The 18,948-nt window shown below is 39.0% G+C and overlaps 1 protein-coding gene and 1 non-coding gene across 3 annotated transcripts in view; both read right to left on the bottom strand.

The window, feature by feature from the left end:
- Nucleotides 1–18,948, bottom strand: part of ZBTB9 (zinc finger and BTB domain containing 9) — a 37,381-nt gene that overhangs the window by 11,973 nt on the left and 6,460 nt on the right. The window contains exon 3 of one of the 2 annotated variants that reach the window (XR_009009617.1): nt 13,970–13,987. The exons of the other annotated variant lie outside the window; for it this stretch is intronic. The gene's annotated coding sequence lies outside the window, so the exon portion shown is untranslated. Of the gene's footprint in view, nt 1–13,969; nt 13,988–18,948 lie in introns of those variants that run through there. 2 annotated transcript variants of the gene reach the window in all.
- On the bottom strand, nt 11,248–11,320 carry TRNAG-UCC (transfer RNA glycine (anticodon UCC)). The gene has a single exon. It is a non-coding gene; the product is annotated as a tRNA-Gly (tRNA).

The following is an 18,948-nucleotide window of genomic DNA, read 5'->3' as shown; positions in this document are numbered from 1 at the left end:
TGCTTGGAAGAGAGTTTTTGATATTATTCCCTTGTGTGATTCTTCCCAGGGTTTGATGGCTTAAGCATGTCACTCTGTTGGGTTTTTTGTTTTGTTTGTTTATTTTTACACGGCATGACCTGGTGGATCATTCTGGCCCTTTTATGTATTCTTTTCAATGTGATTTTATTCTCACCTGGTCTTGAGACACACCATCATATGAGTTAATTTATCTGATCTTCACAATAGCCTATCAAGGTCTGTCTCAAGGCCATCAACATGAGCTCACAACCCAAAATCAGAAAACCCACAAGGAAATAATCCACAATGAATGAGAGTTTGCCTACATAACAAACAGCAGGATTAGACCCTCAAACACTTCAGACAATGGAATTACAAGATTCAAGCTATAAGTATGATTAAAAATGATTAGTCATAAAACACAGAATCGTGCTTCCCTGGTGGCGCAGTGGTTAAGAATCCACCTGCCAACGCAGGGGACACAGGTTCGAGCCCTGGTCCGGGAAGATCCGACATGCCATGGAGCAACTAAGGCCGCGAGCCACAACTACTGAGCCCACGCGCCACAGGTACTGAAGCCCACGCATCTAGAGCCTGTGCTCCACAACAAGAGAAGCCACGATAGTGAGAGGCCCGCGCACCGCGATGAAGAGTGGCCCCCGCTCGCCGCAACTAGAGAAAGCCCTCACACAGAAACAAAGACCCAACTCAGCCAAAAATAAATAAATTTAAAAAAAAAAAGGCCCCCTTTAAAAGAAAAAAAAAAAAGATTAGCCAGGCATCAATGATTACAAATGACTAATATAAACTCAATGGATGGGTTAAACAGAAGATTAGAAGTAGCTGAAGTTAGAATTGGGCATTGAAAGATAAATCTGACAAAAGTATCTAAAATGTAGACCAGAAAGATAAAGAGATAAAAAATGTGTAAAAGAGAGGAAGAGGCATGGTGGATAGAATGAAATGTTCTAACAAATACCTGAAAAAATTTTGAGCAGGAGAGAATAGAGAAAACGAGGGGGAGTGGAGAAAAAGGCTCATTTATTTACAGATTCATTCAACAACTATTTATAAGCACCTAATGTATGTCAGGCACTATTTTAGGCTCTTAAAACAGATAATGACATGATGAGAACAGATCATGGTTGATCATCATCCAGAACTGATTTTGGACAAGAATTCTCAGTGTCAGGAAATGAGTCCCAAGATACACTAAATCCTCACCCAGATACATCAGAAAGAAACTGAAGAACTCAAAGACTGGGGGAATATTTGAAAATAAAGCAGAAAGAAAACATATGTTTTCCACAAAGCAGTGAAGCCCAGACAAATAGCAAATTTTTCAACAGCAACTACAGAAACCAAAAGACAGGGCACTACTATCTTCATAGGTCTTGGAGGAAATATCTGGCAACTTAGACCATTAGACTAAGCTAAACCATCATTCGAGAATGAAGGTGACTTGAACAAACCCCCAGTATACAGTCTACTCCTGTTCAGGTTTACCTAAATTCTTACTGATTTTTTAGACAGCTGGAGAAATATGAATATAGACTTAGTATTAGATGGTGTAAGGAATTATTATGTTATTAGTGATAGTGATATTGTGGTTAAGTAAGAAATGTCCTTATTTTCATAAGATGAATACTCAAGAATTTAGGGGCGAAATGTCATGATGTGTGTAATAACTTTTAAAAAACCACAATGAGATATTATTTCACATAATGATATTGGCAAAAGTAAAAAAAAAAATCTGAAAATACCAAGCATTGGGAAAAAGAAATATCTACCTGATGCTTGTGGAGGTGTAAATAGGAAAATTGGAGAGTAATTTGGTATCAAGTAATTTGGAAAAGCTGAAGATGAAATTGCCTCCTACCCAGCAGTGCTACTCTTTAGATTTATATCCTAGAAAAATTCTCCTACCTGTGCAGATGCATATTCCAAGTGGTCCCAACTCATGCTAGTTAGAAGGTTTTTTTGTTTTATTTATTTATTTATTTAGGCTCTGCTGAGTCTTAGTTGCAGCACTTGGGATCTTCGTTGTGGCATGTTTTTTAGGTTGCAGCATGTGCAACATGCAGACTTTAGTTGCAGCATGCAGACTTCTTAGTTGTGGTATGCATGTGGGATCTAGTTCCCCGACCAGGGATAGAACCCAGGCCCCCTGCATTGGGAGTGCGGAGTCTTACCCACTGGACCACCAGGGAAGTCCCTAGTTAGAAGTTAAATGTATATGTCCACCATCTTCAGCATGCGTTTTTCCAACACTCTTCCCAGTCTCTTTTTCATTGTATCCTCACTGGAATCTATCAACAGAAGTTCTGTCTAGAAAAAATCTGAAGCAAACTATTAACAAAGGACACAATCTTAGCATATAACTTTGTACAAGAATACTATATAACAGGTGGATCAGTAAGATATTACTGTCTTCTGATATGAATATTGCATCACCTGTGATGTGATCTAGCCAATAAAGTTTGATTTAAATCTAATCAAGCCTTTGGATCTAACTTGCAGTTTAAAGGATATCTAGAGGAAAGAGAAACATGCTAAACACCACCACATGGAAGCAATCAGACCAGAAGGTGGGCTATTCCACAGGACAACCAGCCTTGTCTATTCAGCTAATCAGTGTCATGAAAAAAGGGACTGTTCAAAATTAGAAGGGGCTTAAGGGACACAATAAAGAAACTAATGCAGGGACTTCCCTGATGACGCAGCGGTTAAGAATCCGCCTGCCAGAAGGAAAGAAATCATAAAGATCAGAGCAGAAATAAATGAAATAGAAACAAAGAAAACAATAGCAAAGATCAATAAAACTAAAAGCTGGTTCTTTGAGAAGATAAACAAAATTGATAAGCCACTAGCCAGACTCATCAAGAAGAAGAGGGAGAGGACTCAAATCAATAAAATTAGAAATGAAAAAGGAGAAGTTACAACAGACACTGCAGAAATACAAAGCATCCTAAGAGACTACTACAAGCAACTCTATGCCAATAAAATGGACAACCTGGAAGAAATGGACAAATTCTTAGAAAGGTATAACCTTCCAAGACTGAACCAGGAAGAAACAGAAAATATGAACAGACCAATCACAAGTAATGACATTGAAACTGTGATTAAAAATCTTCCAAGAAACAAAAGTCCAGGACCAGATGGCTTCACAGGTGAATTCTATCAAACATTTAGAGAAGAGCTAATACCCATCCTTCTCAAACTCTTCCAAAAAATTGCAGAGGAAGGAACACTCCCAAACTCATTCTATGAGGCCACAATCACCCTGATACCAAAACCAGAAAAAGATGCTACAAAAAAAGAAAATTACAGACCAATATCACTGATGAATATAGATGCAAAAATCCTCAACAAAATACTAGCAAACAGAATCCAACAACACATTAAAAGGATCATACACCACGATCAAGTGGGATTTATCCCAGCGATGCAAGGATTCTTCAATATATGCAAATCAATCAATGTGATACACCATATTAACAAACTGAAGAATAAAAACCATATAAGCACCTCAATAGATGCAGAAAAAGCTTTTGACAAAATTCAACACCCATTTATGATAAAAACTCTCCAGAAAGTGGGCATAGAGGGAACCTACCTCAACATAATAAAGGCCATATACGACAAACCCACAGCAAACATCATTCTCAATGGTGAAAAACTGAAAGCATTTCCTCTAAGATCAGGAATGAGACAAGGATGTCCACTCTCACCACTATTATTCAACATAGTTTTGGAAGTCCTAGCCATGGCAATCAGAGAAGAAAAAGAAATAAAAGGGATACAAATTGGAAAAGAAGAAGTAAAACTGTCACTGTTTGCAGATGACATGATACTATGCATAGAGAATCCTAAAAATGTCACCAGAAAACTACTAGAGCTAATCAATGAATTTGGTAAAGTTGCAGGATACAAAATTAATGCACAGAAATCTCTTGCATTCCTATACACTAATGATGAAAAATCTGAAAGAGAAATTAAGGAAACACTCCCATTTACCATTGCAACAAAAAAATAAAATACCTAGGAATAAACCTACCTAGGGAGACAAAAGACCTGTATGCAGAAAACGGTAAGACACTGATGAAAGAAATTAAAGATGATACCAACAGATGGAGAGATATACCATGTTCTTGGATTGGAAGAATCAATATTGTGAAAATGACTATACTACCCAAAGCAATCTACAGATTCAATGCAATCCCTATCAAATTACCAATGGCATTTTTTTACGGAACTAGAACAAATCATCTTAAAATTTGTATGGAGACACAGAAGACCCCAAATAGCCAAAGCAGTCTTGAGGGAAAAAAACCGAGCTGGAGGAATCAGACTCCCTGACTTCAGACTATACTACAAAGCTACAGTAATCAAGACAATATGGTACTGGCACAAAAACAGAAACATAGATCAATGGAACACGATAGAAAGCCCAGAGATAAACCCACACACCTATGGTCAACTAATCTATGACAAAGGAGGCAAAGATATACAATGGAGAAAAGACAGTCTCTTCAATAAGTGGTGCTGGGAAAACTGGACAGCTACATGTAAAAGAATGAAATTAGAATACTCCCTAACACCATACACAAAAATAAACTCAAAATGGATTTGAGACCTAAATGTAAGACCAGACACTATAAAACTCTTAGAGGAAAACATAGGAAGAACACTCTTTGACATAAATCACAGCAAGATCTTTTTTGATCCACCTCCTAGAGTAATGGAAATAAAAACAAAAATAAACAAATGGGACCTAATGAAACTTCAAAGCTTTTGCACAGCAAAGGAAACCATAAACAAGACGAAAAAACAGCCTTCAGAATGGGAGAAAATATTTGCAAACAAATTAACGGACAAAGGATTAATCTCCAAAATATATAAACAGCTCATTCAGCTCAATATTAAAGAAACAAACACCTCAATCCAAAAATGGGCCGAAGACCTAAATAGACATTTCTCCAAAGAAGATATACAGATGGCCAAGAAGCACATGAAAAGATGCTCAACATCACTAATTATTAGAGAAATGCAAATCAAAACTACAATGAGGTATCACCTCACACCAGTTAGAATGGGCACCATCAGAAAATCTACAAACAACAAATGCTGGAGAGGGTGTGGAGGAAAGGGAACCCTCTTGCACTGTTGGTGGGAATGTAAATTGATACAGCCACTTTGGAGAACAATATGGAGGTTCCTTAAAAAACTACAAATAGAATTACCATATGACCCAGCAATCCCACTACTGGGCATATACCCAGAGAAAACCGTAATTCAAAAAGACACATGCACCCCAATGTTCATTGCAGCACTACTTACAATAGCCAGGTCATGGAAGCAACCTAAATGCCCATCGACAGACGAATGGATAAAGATGTTGTGGTATATATATACAATGGAATATTACTCAGCTATAAAAAGGAACGAAATTGAGTCATTTGTTGAGACGTGGATGGATCTAGAGACTGTCATACAGAGTGAAGTAAGTCAGAAAGAGAAAAACAAATATCGTATATTAATGCATGTATGTGGAACCTAGAAAAATGGTACAGATGAACCGGTTTGCAGGGCAGAAGTTGAGACACAGATGTAGAGAACAAACGTATGGACACCAAGGGGGGAAAACCACGGTGGGGTGGGGATGGTGGTGTGCTGAATTGGGCGATTGGGATTGACATGTATACACTGATATGTACAAAATTGATGACTGATTAAAAAAAAAAAAAAAGAATCCGCCTGCCAATGCAGGGGACACGGGTTTGACCCCTGGTCCGGGAAGATCCCACATGCCGTGGAGCAACTAAGCCCGTGTGCCCCAACTACTGAGCCTGCGCTCTAGAGCCTGCGAGCCACAACTACTGAGCCCACGTACCACAATTACTGAAGCCCGTGTGCCTAGAGTCCGTGTTCAGCAACAAAGAGAAGCCACTGCAATGAGAAGCCCGCACACCGCAACAAAGAGTAGCCCCCGCTCGCCGCAACTAGAGAAAGCCTGCACGCAGCAACGAAGACCCAACGCAGCCAAAAATAAATACATTTATTAAAAATAAATAAATTTATTAAAAATAAATAAATAAATAATAAAGAAACACAGTGGGATTTTCCTGGTGGCCCAGTAGCTAAGACTCTGCGCCCCAATGCAGGGGGCCTGGGTTCAATCCCTGGTCAGGGAACTACATCCCACATGCTGCAACTAAGAGTTTGCATGCCACAACTAAAGATCCCACATGCTGCAACTAAAGATCCCGTATGCAACAAAGATCTATGCAACAAAGATCCCGCACGTGGCAACGAACACCCCGCATGTTGCAACTAAGACCTGGCACAGCCAAATAAATAAATAAATAAACACTAAAAAAAAAGAGAGAGAGAGAGAGACACAGAAACGTTGAAAATAAATTGATGGAAAAAGACATACCAGACAAAAATTAATCAAAAGAAAAAGCATTATTAGAAATGAAGGGGAATCTCTACATAATCACAGATGATAAAATTCATAAGGAGAAATTAATAATTCTTAATTTGTATGCACAAAATCATATAGTCTACAGATATAAAAAGCAAAAACTTACAGAATTATAAGGAGACATTTATAATTTCTAACAACAATGGGAGATTTTTAACATATCTCTCAGAAATTTCTAGATCAAGCAAAGTAAGAAATATATTAGCACACCATAGATTAGCAAACTTGCATACAATTAGAGAATTTACATTCCTGTCAAGTACACATGGGACATTTACAAAAACGGCAAAAATTCACTATGTATTAGGACACAAAATAAGTCTTAACAAATTGCAAGGTTATTATCATATAAGACCATATGCTTAGACCACAAAGCAACTAAGCTAGAAACCTATTTTTTAAAAGATACTTTTAAAGCTCCATATTTTTATAATTTTGAAATACAGACACACAATTTCTAGATGAGTCACAGGTCCAGTAAAAGATACTACAGTAAAGAGATTATACATGGACAGTAGCTGCAGTCAGAATAACCACCAGATTAAGTTTATGATCATCCACAGTAATTTTTCTAAGATCCACCTGACTTTTGTAGAGGCCAAACTGTGAATTAAGTGGGGAGGATTAGGAATCACGACCTCTGCTTCCTTCAAGTCTTTAATGGGAGCATCAATCTCTGCATTTCCCCCAGGGATGCAGTACTACTTTTGGTTCACTATCTTGGCAAGGGGTGGAAGTTCCAGAGACTTCCACTTAGCCCTCCCTACCACAGTGACCCCATAATGATCCCATAGGGCAGAGGCAATGTGGGATTCATCCAGCTGCCAAATATATCTAATCCAATTATACTTCCAGTAACCAGGGAAATAACCACAGGTCTGGATATTTCTTTTTCCCCAGTGTACAGTCATCTAGTAAATGGCTATAGGTCCCTTTGGGAAATACTTGGAGGAAGATTAAGGTGTTTATTTGTGGCAGCAGTGCAAGGTCCTTCCTCAAGGGAACCTGGCCTTTTCAAAAGGCTCTGGGTCTGTAAACTGACTTAAGCCTCGGACTGGGCGAGAGGGCATCATTCTCCACTATGGTGACTCAAGTTAAGTTTTTGGGCTACCAGACCTAGAGTTTTTCCTGTTATATAGATCAGGCAATATTCTAGTAGGCTGATTATCAATTTTGTTCCTAGGGACACCATGATCAATTAGGTATCACTAAAGATCTCTGAAGACCAGAATGTTCTGATTACTGAAATACCCGTGATGCCCTTTACGGGTGATGGTTAAGTGCTTACACTTGGCCTCTGCTACAATGGAATATCATCATCTTCATTGAAATCAGGCATCTCCTACATGCATAACTGGCCTACAATGGACAGCAACCACAGAACTTTTCAAGGGTGTGGGTGATCCCTCCGCTAATACAGGCATACCTCGGAAATATTGCAGGTTTGTTTCCAGACCACCTCAAAAAAGCACATACTGCAATAGAGCAAGTCACACAAATTTTTTGTTTTTCCAGTGCATATAAAAGTTATGTTTACAGGGACTTCCCTGGTGGTCCAGTTTGACTTCATACTCCCAATGCAGAGGGCATGGGGTTTTTTGTTGTTGTTGTTTTTGAGGCAAGGAGTACGACTTTATTCAGAAAGCCAGCAGACCAAGAAGATGGCAGACTACAGTCTCAAAATAACCATCTTCGAGGGCACGGGTTTGATCCCTGGTTGGGGAACTAAGGGACTGCGCAGGGTGTGGCCAAAAAAAAAAAAAGGAAAAAGAAGTTATGTTTACACTATACTATAGTTTTGTGGGTTTTTTTGAAGTATATAGTTGATGTACAATATTACATGTCTTGGGTATACAACATAGTGATTCACAATTTTTAAAAAAAATATTTTATTTATTTATTTATGTACTTATTTGGCTGCTGCCAGGTCTTAGTTGTGGCAGGTGGGATCTTCGTTGCGGGATCCAGGATCTTTTTTTTTTAGTTGTGGAATGCGGGATCTAGTTCCCTGACCAGGGATGGAACCCGGGCCCCCTGCATTGGGAGCATGGAGTCTTAACCACTGGACCACCAGGGAAGTCCCTGATTCCCAATTTTTAAAGGTTATATTCCGTTTACAGTTATTATAAAACATTGGCTATACTCCTTGTGTTGTACTATGTATCTCTGTAGCTTATTTATTTTATAAATAGTACTTTGTACCTCTTAATTCCCTACCTCTGTCTTGACCCTACCCCCTTCCCTCTCCCCACTGGTAACCACTAGTTTTTTCTCTATATTTGTGAGTCTGTTTCGTTTTTTGTTATAATCACTATTTTTCAGATTCCACATTTAAGTGATATCATACAGTATTTGTCTTTACCATGCTGTAAACAAAAGTGCTGTCATCCAGGCTTTGTTATTCCATTTACAGAGCACAGGCAGAGTAGATTTAGCATAATTCTTAAGGGCCCTAGGGCTTTTGGAAGGGCAAATGAGCACTGGCTTCAACTTAAAGTCACCAGCTGCATCAGCCCCTAACAAGAGAGTCAGCCTGTCCTTTGAAGCTTTGAAGCCAGACACTGACTTCTCTCTAGCTATGAAAGTCCTAGATGGCATCTTCTTCCAGTGTAAGGCTTTTTCATCTGCATTGAAAATGTGTTGTTTAGCATAGCCACTTGTATGAATTAGCTAGATCTTGTGGCTAACTTCCTGCAGCTTCTACATCAGCACTTGCTGCTTCACCTTGCACTTTTGTGTCATGGAGATGGCTTCTTTTCTTAAACTGCATGAACCAACTTCTGCTAGCTTCAAACTTTCTTCTGCAGCTTCCTCATCTCTCTCAGCCTTCATAGAATTGAAGAGAGTTAGGGCCTTGCTGTGGATTAGGCTTTGGTTTAAGGGAATGTTATAGCTGGTTTGATCTATTGAGACCACAAAAACTTTATCCACATCAACAATAAGGTGCATCATGTCCAACATCATTGGACTCCTAATTCTGCACCAATATGAGATACCCCTGAATCTGTGTATAGTTTAACTCTTACCTTGTGGTATACCTGTGTCTTATGGGAGCATCCAGGGTACTTGCTACTTCCCGCTCCCTGGTCTAAGATGTTTTCAATATAGTGGATCAGTATAATACTCTGGAGACTATCCAGGTGATCAAGGTCATGTTAGCCTATATTGTGACAGAGAGCAAGAGAGGGTGCAAGGGAGTAGTCCTGGGAAAAACCATGACTGTACACTGGTGTCTATTCCGTGTGAGTGTGAACTGTTTCTGAACTTCCTTCCTGATAGAGATAGAAAAGAATACAATTACCAGATCAAAAGCCATATGCCAAGAGCCAGAGGCTATGATGGATTATCAAATAGTCCACCACCATCCACCATAATCAATCTGGTTTTTACAGGAGCCACAGTAGTGAAGAAAAAAAAAAGGAAATATAAAAAAAAAAAAAGGAAATATAACAACTGCATTAAGTATTTGAGGATGATGTTAATCTCTGCCATTCCATGTAGGATGCAAAACTACTTCTAATTGATCTTGGCTTGGTGGAGGTAGGAGAGACTGTTTTGGGGGCTTTTACTTGTCTTTTCCTACCATTATGGCTCTTACTCCATAGATCAGGGAACTACTAGGAGGGTTCTATCAGAGTCTAAATAGATCCATTCTTACTGTGCTTTTGGGAATTAGGGATATTACCAGAGGATTGTTCCACAGACCCATACGACCTACTGTGAAAAAATCTTGGGTCAGAACTCCATTTATCACCCACCTTCCCTATACCATTTAATAGGGGGGCCATGATGTCGCTTTTTGTATCCTGATACCAGTGTCATTCCGGATTCTAAAATCCACATCTCACAAAAGATCTTGTGGTTCCTCTTTTTTCCTGTGTACAGTCCCCTTATTAAAGTACAACAGGTCCCTTTAGGATTAGAGGAACTTCTACCGTGCTGTCACAGAGTCCTTCCTCAAGATAATTCAGTCTTCTCTGGGTCTGAGAACTTGTTCTGGTCTAGCAATTGAGTGAGGGATAAGATTCTTCTTTTCAGTAGCAAACATCAGCCTTTGGCTCATTCACTCTTGTTTCTTTTTGATTATATAGGTTGAGTTAATATCCTACCTGGCTTTCTATCTACCTTGCACTGGGAATACTTTGGCCTATTAGCCATTGCCACAGATCTCCGTCTCTTCCCTCTAGTTGCCATTCTTGCTTTGCTGCCTATTATGGTAATTATGTCTGCCTTGCCCCTGACAAGTAAGTCAGGGCCTCTACTCTTTCAAAATCCTGTCATCTCCACTGACACTACGGACTCCAGTTCCATATCAGCCTCCTCTATGATGAATCTTAGCTTTCATAGAACAGCTACTACTGATATTCTCAACAATGTCAGTGCTCATCTCTAGCAGATTTCTTATTGCTTTATTGAGGGGAGTGTCCTCTGGCCTCCCAGGGAAAACAGTCAACTGACGAGTTCTTTGATTTTAAGGTAAATTTATTCTAGCACGTCTACATTTTTTTTTAAAGACAATTCCTTCTATTCCTTTTTTTTAAAAAAAAAATTTTATTTATTTATTTATTTGGCTGCATTGGGCCTTAGTTGTGGCACAGGGAATCTTCACTGCAGCATGCAGGATCTTTAGTTGCGGCATGAGGTATCTTCATTGTGGCATGTGGGATCTTTAGTTGCAGCATGCAGGATCTTTTAGTTGCAGCATGCAGGATCTTTTAGTTGCAGCATGCAGGCTCTTAGTTGCTGCATGTGGGATCTAGTTCCCTGACCAGGGATCGAACCCAGGCCCCCTGCATTGGAAGTGCAGAGTCTTAACCACTGGACCACCAGGGAAGTCCCTAGCATGTCTACATTTTAACTTTTCCAAGGCAGTTCCAGCACCTCCACCTCTCTCACTATGGGGTATTGTTTTCCCAAGCTTTAAGGAGCTTTCTCAGTGATGTACTAGGATCAGTTCCAGGTGTCTTTGCCAGGATATTAAATCCTATTCACAAAAGAGTGTCCTTATATTACTATGTCTTCCTTATCTGGTCTTATATTCCAGTCCCCTTGTTCCAGCACCCTCAAGATCCCCATCCCCTGGTACATTCTCCCAGTTACTACTGGTACATATTAACCGGATTCTGCAAGTCTTTTGGTGAATAATTTATTTTCTCCCAAAGTAGAGTCAGTATTTCCCCAGTTGGGCCATAATAAAAGATCCAAATTATTAGCCTAGAAGTCACGGAGGAATTCAGGGGCAAATCTTGAAGAGGGCAGGTATCACTTACAAGGCATCTGCCGCAGATGTAGGAAGTGCAGGCTAAGAAAGAGTTGTAAATGGCCTGGTTAAGCACTGAAGGAGTTTTCCCAACCCAGAGCCAATCTGGAAAGACCTAGAGAGTAATTTTCCTTTCCTTTTCTTTCTTTTGTTTTTCCCCCCATAATATTCAAGATATCCGGTTTTCAACAAAAAATTATGAAGCATGCAAAGAAACAGGAAAGTATGGCCCATTCATGGGGGAAAAAAGAATATCAATAAAGAGATATAAATGATAAAACAAACCAAACAGAAATTCTGGAGTTGAAAAGTACACTAACTGAAATGAAAAATTCACTAGAAGGTTTCAAAAGCTGATTTGAGCAGACAGAGGAAAGATCAGTGAACTTGAAAATAGGCCAACTGAAAGTATCCAGTCTGAAGAGCAGGAAGAAAAAATAAAAGGATGAAGAAAAATGAACAGAGCCTAAGAGATCTGTGAGACACCATCAGACATACCAACATAGGCATAATGTGAGTCCCAAGAAGGAGAGGAGAGAGAGAAAGGGGCAGGAAAAATATTTGAAGAATTAATGGCTAACCCCCACCCCCACACCAATTTGATAAAAGACATGAATATATACACCCAAGAAGCTCAATGGACTTCCAGTAGGAAAAACTCAAAGGGATCCACATTGAGACATATAATCAAACTGCTGAAAGCCGAAAATAAAGAGAATCTTGAAAGCAGTAAGAGAGAAGTGAATCATAATGTGCAAGAGATTACCAATAAGTATTAACAACCTATTTTTAATCAGAAACCGCGGAGGCCAAAAGGCAGTGGGATGACATAACTAAAGTGCTGGGGTGAAAAAAAAATGGGGGTTCCCTGGTGGTCCAGTGGTTAGGACTCAGTGTTTCACTGCTGTGGGCCTGGGTTCAATCCCTGGTGGGGGAGCAGTGTGGCCAAATAAATAAATAAAGTGCTGGGGTGGGGGTGGAGGAAACCTGTCAACCAAGAATTCTATATCCTACAAAACTATCCTTCAAGAATATAGAAGAAATTAAGACATTCCCAGATAAACAAAAGCTGACGGAGTTAACTGCTAGGAGACCTGCTCTATAAGAAGTGCTAAGGGAGCCCTTCAGGCTAAAATGAAAGGACATTAGACAATCTACATGCAAAATGATGATTGTGGAGCCTTACCCCACATAATATACAAAAATTAACTCAAAATGGATCAAAGACCTAAAAGTGAAAGCTAAAACTATAAAACCCTTAGAAGTATGTATATTGGGAGTGATAAAGTATATTAAGAGGTGAAAGCATAAAAGGATATATGGCCATACATACCTTTCCATTTACTATGAATATCCTATTTCCTGTGTGTGAGAAAATAAAGACAAATTATTAAAAATGTTGATTTGGAAAACTTTACCATGTTCCTTCCAAGAAACATATTCAATTGGAAGGAATAATGCTGGAAGGAACTAAGTTGGAGGAAGAAGAGTGTTATGGACTGAATTGTGCCCTCCTCCATTCATATGTTGAAACTCTAATGCTCAATGTGACTATTTGGAGATAAAGCCTTTAAAGAAGTAATTAAGGCTAAATGAGGTCCTAAGGGTGGAGCCCCAATTCAGTATGAGGGGTGTCTTTGCAAGAATAGAGACACCAGGAGTGCACGTGCAAAGAGAAAGGTCATGTGAGGACCCAGTGAGAAGGCAGCAGTCTGCAAGCTAAGGAGAGAGGCCTCAGGAGAAACCAAACCTGCTGGCATCTTTTTTTTTTTTTTTAAATAAATGTATTTATTTTATTTATTTATTATTTTTGGCTGCATTGGGTCTTCGTTGCTGCACGCGGGCTTTCTCTAGTTGCGGCAAGCGGGGACTACTCTTCGTTGTGGTGCGCGGGCTTCTCACTGTAGTGGATTCTTTTGTTGCAGAGCATGGGCTCTAGGCACGCGGGCTTCAGTAGTTGAGGCACGGGGGCTCAGTAGTTGTGGCTCGCGGGCTCTAGAGTGCAGGCTCAGTAGTTGTGGCGCACGGGCTTAGTTGCTCTGCAGCATGTGGGATCTTCCTGGACCAGGGCTCGAACCCGTGTCCCCTGCGTTGGCAGGCGGATTCTTAACCACTGTGCCACCAGGGAAGCCCCCTCCTGGCATCTTAATCTTGAACTTAGTCTCCAGAACCATGAGAAAATAAATATCTCTTGTTTAAGCCAACAGCCTGTGGTATTTTGTCATGGCAGCCCTAGAAGACTAATACAAAGAGCCACTAATACTTGACAATAAATCTTTAAAGGAAAGTTTAGATCATGTAGACAGAATGGTTGCTGTTGATTACAAGAGATCATGATCATGACAAGAACAGAAAAATCACATTCAAAAATGCAATTTCCAGCACAGTCTAGGGTTATCAGAAGCTGCATAACACAAGCAAAGGGAATGTAACACCTGTACATTTTGAGTTTCTGGTCATGCTTTGTCAATACTTTCAGAAGCTGATTCACAATCATCCACTTCTGACGACTCCATTGCCAAGGAAAGCAGACTATCCACCAGCTTCTTGGATCTGACAATGGATGAACCTCGGACATTTACTGTTTCACTCATTTCTTCCGAAGCTCATTCTTCGTCACCTTCATCCACCCCTAGACACCAACAGTGACTACAGCCTCCATATCTCCCTTCTCATCTCCAAACCTCACTCAGGAAGCACTGCAATCTTCAGTAATCATGTTTAAAAACTTGCCTTGTTTATTATTGGTGTTATTTGCCTTCATTATGTGTCTTTAACATATTATTTCACTGTTCATTTACATTACAGTACACGTTTGTTACAGTTAAAAGGAAAACACGATTTGTACCTTATAGGGTTACTGCACAAATAAAGTCATTAGTGAGTTAATTAAGTGTTAAACAATTAGATAGCTGGTGTTTTAAAGGCTTTATCTTAAGCAGAAAAACCTCGTTGATTGTTTTATATATGTGTGTGTATATATATATTTTAGAGTGTTTCAAGTACTGAAGGAAATTGGTTGGGGCTTTTAGATGTGCTGGGAATATATTATTTTTTTCTACTTAAAATAATGATGCACAGACTCCCACTACCTAAAAATTCACTATCCAACATGTTTTTACGAATGGATTAAATCCTCTGAGGGATGCCTGAACTAGAATATGAGGTACTAGAAAGAATAAAGTCATATCGTTATTATATTGTTGTGAATATTACATTTCATTAAAGGACACATATGATCAACCACTAGTGATGCTAAAATTGATCACTCAATTTACAGTTAACGCTTTCCCTCTTCAGATTGGAAAGTAATCTGTGTGGTGTTACTTTGGCTCTATATGAATGTTTACAACAATCAATCATCTATTGGGTTTTTTTTTTTAATTTTTATTTATTTTTGGCTGTGTTGGGTCTTCGTTGCTGCGTGCGGGCTTTCTCTAGTTGTGGCGAGCAGGGGCTAGCCCTTATCGTGAGGTGTGGGCTTCTCCTTGCGGTGGCTTCTCTTGTTGCGGAGCACCAGCTCTGGGCCGCCAGCTTCAGTAGTTGTGCCTCGCGGGCTCTAGAGGGCAGGCTCAGTAGTTGTGGCGCACGGGCTTAGTTGCTCCATGGCATGTGGGATCTTCCTGGACCAGGGATCGAACCCGTGTTCCCTGCATTGGCAAGCAGATTCTTATCCACTGCGCCACTAGGGAAGTCCCTCATCTATTGGTTTTAACACCAGTTGATAACCCTTGCCTGAATCAATAATTTCATTGGAGTTTGTGAAACTATGTTTTTCTAATTATTTTGTTTCTTTCACATTGTTTACAAGAAGTCTGTGAAGGCTTCTTCATTAACTAGGACTATTTGGTTATCCTAAAATAAATTTTTACTGGAATAGCAAAATAACACTTAATATTTTCCCTTTAATTACCAATTTTCAAAGTAAATGTTTTAAAATTGGTAACAAAAGTAACCATTGAGACTTCTTGATTTACTCTCATTTTGAGTATCATCATAAAATAATGAATTTCACTGAATCAGTGTTAAATTCAATCATTATTCTTTTAGTTGCTAAGATTGTGACAACTTTGTTCAGCGGGGACACTTTCACATGGGCTCCTAGGTCCTTTTGACATGACATTATCTTCTAAAGCTTTCTTGCTTCTTAACATGAAAAGGTATCCCAGGTGCACTTTGAAAAATGTCTGCTTCTAGACATGGAATCAGCAATTTCTCCAAGAAGCCATGCTTAGTTAGTGGAATTACATAATTCAAAGTACACATAAAGGAGTCTTAAAGCACACATAGTCTTGTTTCTGTCCTTAGCTCAACTTCTTTTCCCGTTGTTATTGGTTTCTTGTTTATCCCAGTAGTGCTTCTTTTTGCAAATATACTTTTCTTATTTCCTCCCTACTCTTACTGTCTCTCATACAAAACAAAGCATGTTATATGTTATATATATCGTTCTGCACTTTGCTTTTTTCACTAAACAATATATGCTGGAGGACTTCCCTGGTGGCGCAGTGGTTAAGAATCTGCCTGCCAATGCAGGGGACACGGGTTCGATCCCTGGTCCAGGAAGATCCCACATGCCGCGGAGCAACTAAGCCCGTGTGTCACAACTACTAAGCCTGTGATCTAGAGGCCGCGAGCCACAACTACTGAAGCTCGCGCACCTAGGGCCCGTGCTCCGCAACGAGAAGCCACTGCAATGAGAAGCCCGCACACCACAACAAAGAGTAGCCTCCGCTCGCCGCAACTAGAGAAAGCCCCCATGCAGCAACGGAGACCCAAGGCAGCCAAAAATAAATAAAATAAATAAATTTAAAAAATATATATGCTGGAGATCTTTCTAAGTCAATACAGAGAGCAACTGATTATTTTGTTTTCAAGATTCAAGTAGAAAGTTTTATTAACTTGGACTAGAACACAAACCAGAATGTTTAATATAAAATTTCTGATTAGATGTTCTTACTGTATATAACTATTTCCAAATTTATTTCTCAATCTTTTAAAAAAGTGACTATATATATATGCAAATTATAATTAATACAATTCTCTAGAGCTCATACATGTAGTTGGCATTTTTATTCAGTCCACAACTATGCATAAATATATCTATCCATAAATAACCAATGCCATCAAAACACAAGGGCTCCCCCTCTTTTTAAACTTAACTCACAATACCATTATCACAGCTAAAATTTTTAACAATAACTCCTGATATCATCAGATGTCCAGTCAGTTGTCTCATAAAGGTCATAAAATTAAAAAAAAATCTTTTTAGAACTTTATCCAAGTAAGGTCCACGCATTATGATTGGTTAATGTCCTTTAAAATCTTTTAAACTACAGATTACCTTCCATCGCTTTTTTCCCCTTGCAATTTTCTTTTTGAAGAAAACTGGTTATTTATTCCCCAGAATTTCTTACAGTCTCAGTTTTGCTGATTGCATCACTGTGGTATGGTTTAACATGTTTCCCTGCCTTCTGCATCTTCTGTGAATTGGTAGTTATATCTTGAGGCTTGATCACATTCAAGTTCAGTATTTTTGGCCAGACTAATTAATGGGTAGTGGTGGTGTTTTCCATAAGAAGCACATAAAGTCTGTTTGTTTCTTTTTTGTGCTATTAGCAGCCACTGATGCTCAACGCCTAGATCCATTAGCTCATTAGTGGTTCATTTATTTTTTTATTGTGGTTAAATATACATAACAAAATTTACAATTTAAAGCATGTTTTAAACCATTTTTAAGTGTACAGTTCAGTGGCACTAAGTAATTCATGTTGTTGTGCAACCATCACCACCATCCATCTGCAGAACTTTTTTCATCTTTCCACACTGAAACTCTGTACCTATTAAACAATAACTCCCCATTTCCTGCTCTCCCCAGCCCCTAGGCAACCACCATTATACTTTGTCTCTATGAACTTGACTGCTCTAAGTCCCTCATATAAGCAGAATCATACAGTATTTTTCCTTTTGTACCTGGCTTATTTCACTTAGCATAATGTCTTCAAGGTTCACCTATGTTGGAGCATGTGTCAGAATTTCTTTCCTTTTTAAGGTTGAGTAACATTCCATCGTATATAAATACCACACTTTGTTCATCCATACATCGGCCAGTGGACATGCTACAGATGTGGTACCGTTTCTTACAAGCCAAAAAACTACAAGGCAAAACAGAGTTTATATGGAAACATACATCACAGCAAAATCATTAAAGTTGTTTTAATTGCATGTAGAGTCAAGAACAAGAAGCAAGATCTCCATTCCTACACAAATTTTCAACAGATACATATTCTGAGCTCAAACTACAGTTCCAGCAATGTTTTTCAGACCTCAGTGCAAGTGCAAAGGAAATTTCTATATTTCATTTAACTGTGCAATTGTGGCACTTCCACCTAACCTTCAATTGGATGTGCTTGACCTACAGTGTAATGATGTGATAAGAGGCAAGTATGAAGAGAATATAAATTACAGAATTCTATAAATGCCTTTCAAGTGATGAACGTGCTCAGTTAAAATCATATGCTCTTGGGATTGATACCAATATTTGGCAGTACTATCTGTGTGAAGACATTTTCAAAGATGAAATACATAAAATTTTATTATAGATCAGCACTAACAGATGAACATTTGCAATTGATTTTAATGATAGGAAACACTAAGTCTGAACCCCAATTAAGCAGCAGACCCGTACTACAAAAATTTGTGCTCAATTATTATAATTTGAATTTTGTCAATAAATTCAAAGGAATCATGGGAGTTTGTTTTCCTTAATTTCTATGTACCTATATAATATCCTTGATTTTGCTTCTTAGCATGCAAAGCCTAATATTTACTATCTTATCCTTTATAGAATAAGTTTGCCAACCCCTGGTCTAGAAGAACCCTGGTCAATACATGCATCTGCCCTTGATCCACTCCCAAGTTCTATTCCTGTTTCCCACTCATTAAATGGCCTCCAATTCAACTGCTCAAGCCAAAACTCTAGAAGTCATACCTGATTTTTTACTTTCCCACAATCTCTATATTAACCTGTTAAAACGTTGTCAGCCCTACCTCAAAATATAATAACAGCTTTAATCCATCTCCTTCTCTCCATATCTGCTGCATTTACTCACTTCTTGTCTGCACTAATGAAATAGTCTAATTTGTTTCCCTGCTCCCACTCTTGGCACCACCCCCCCCCTTTTTTTTTCTTCCAAGAATCTTG

This window comes from Balaenoptera acutorostrata, chromosome 10 (assembly GCF_949987535.1).
Source record: "Balaenoptera acutorostrata chromosome 10, mBalAcu1.1, whole genome shotgun sequence".
Lineage (NCBI taxonomy): Eukaryota > Metazoa > Chordata > Mammalia > Artiodactyla > Balaenopteridae > Balaenoptera > Balaenoptera acutorostrata.
The sequence above is the reverse complement of the archived record's forward strand: the minus strand, read 5'-3'. Positions and strand labels throughout refer to the sequence as shown.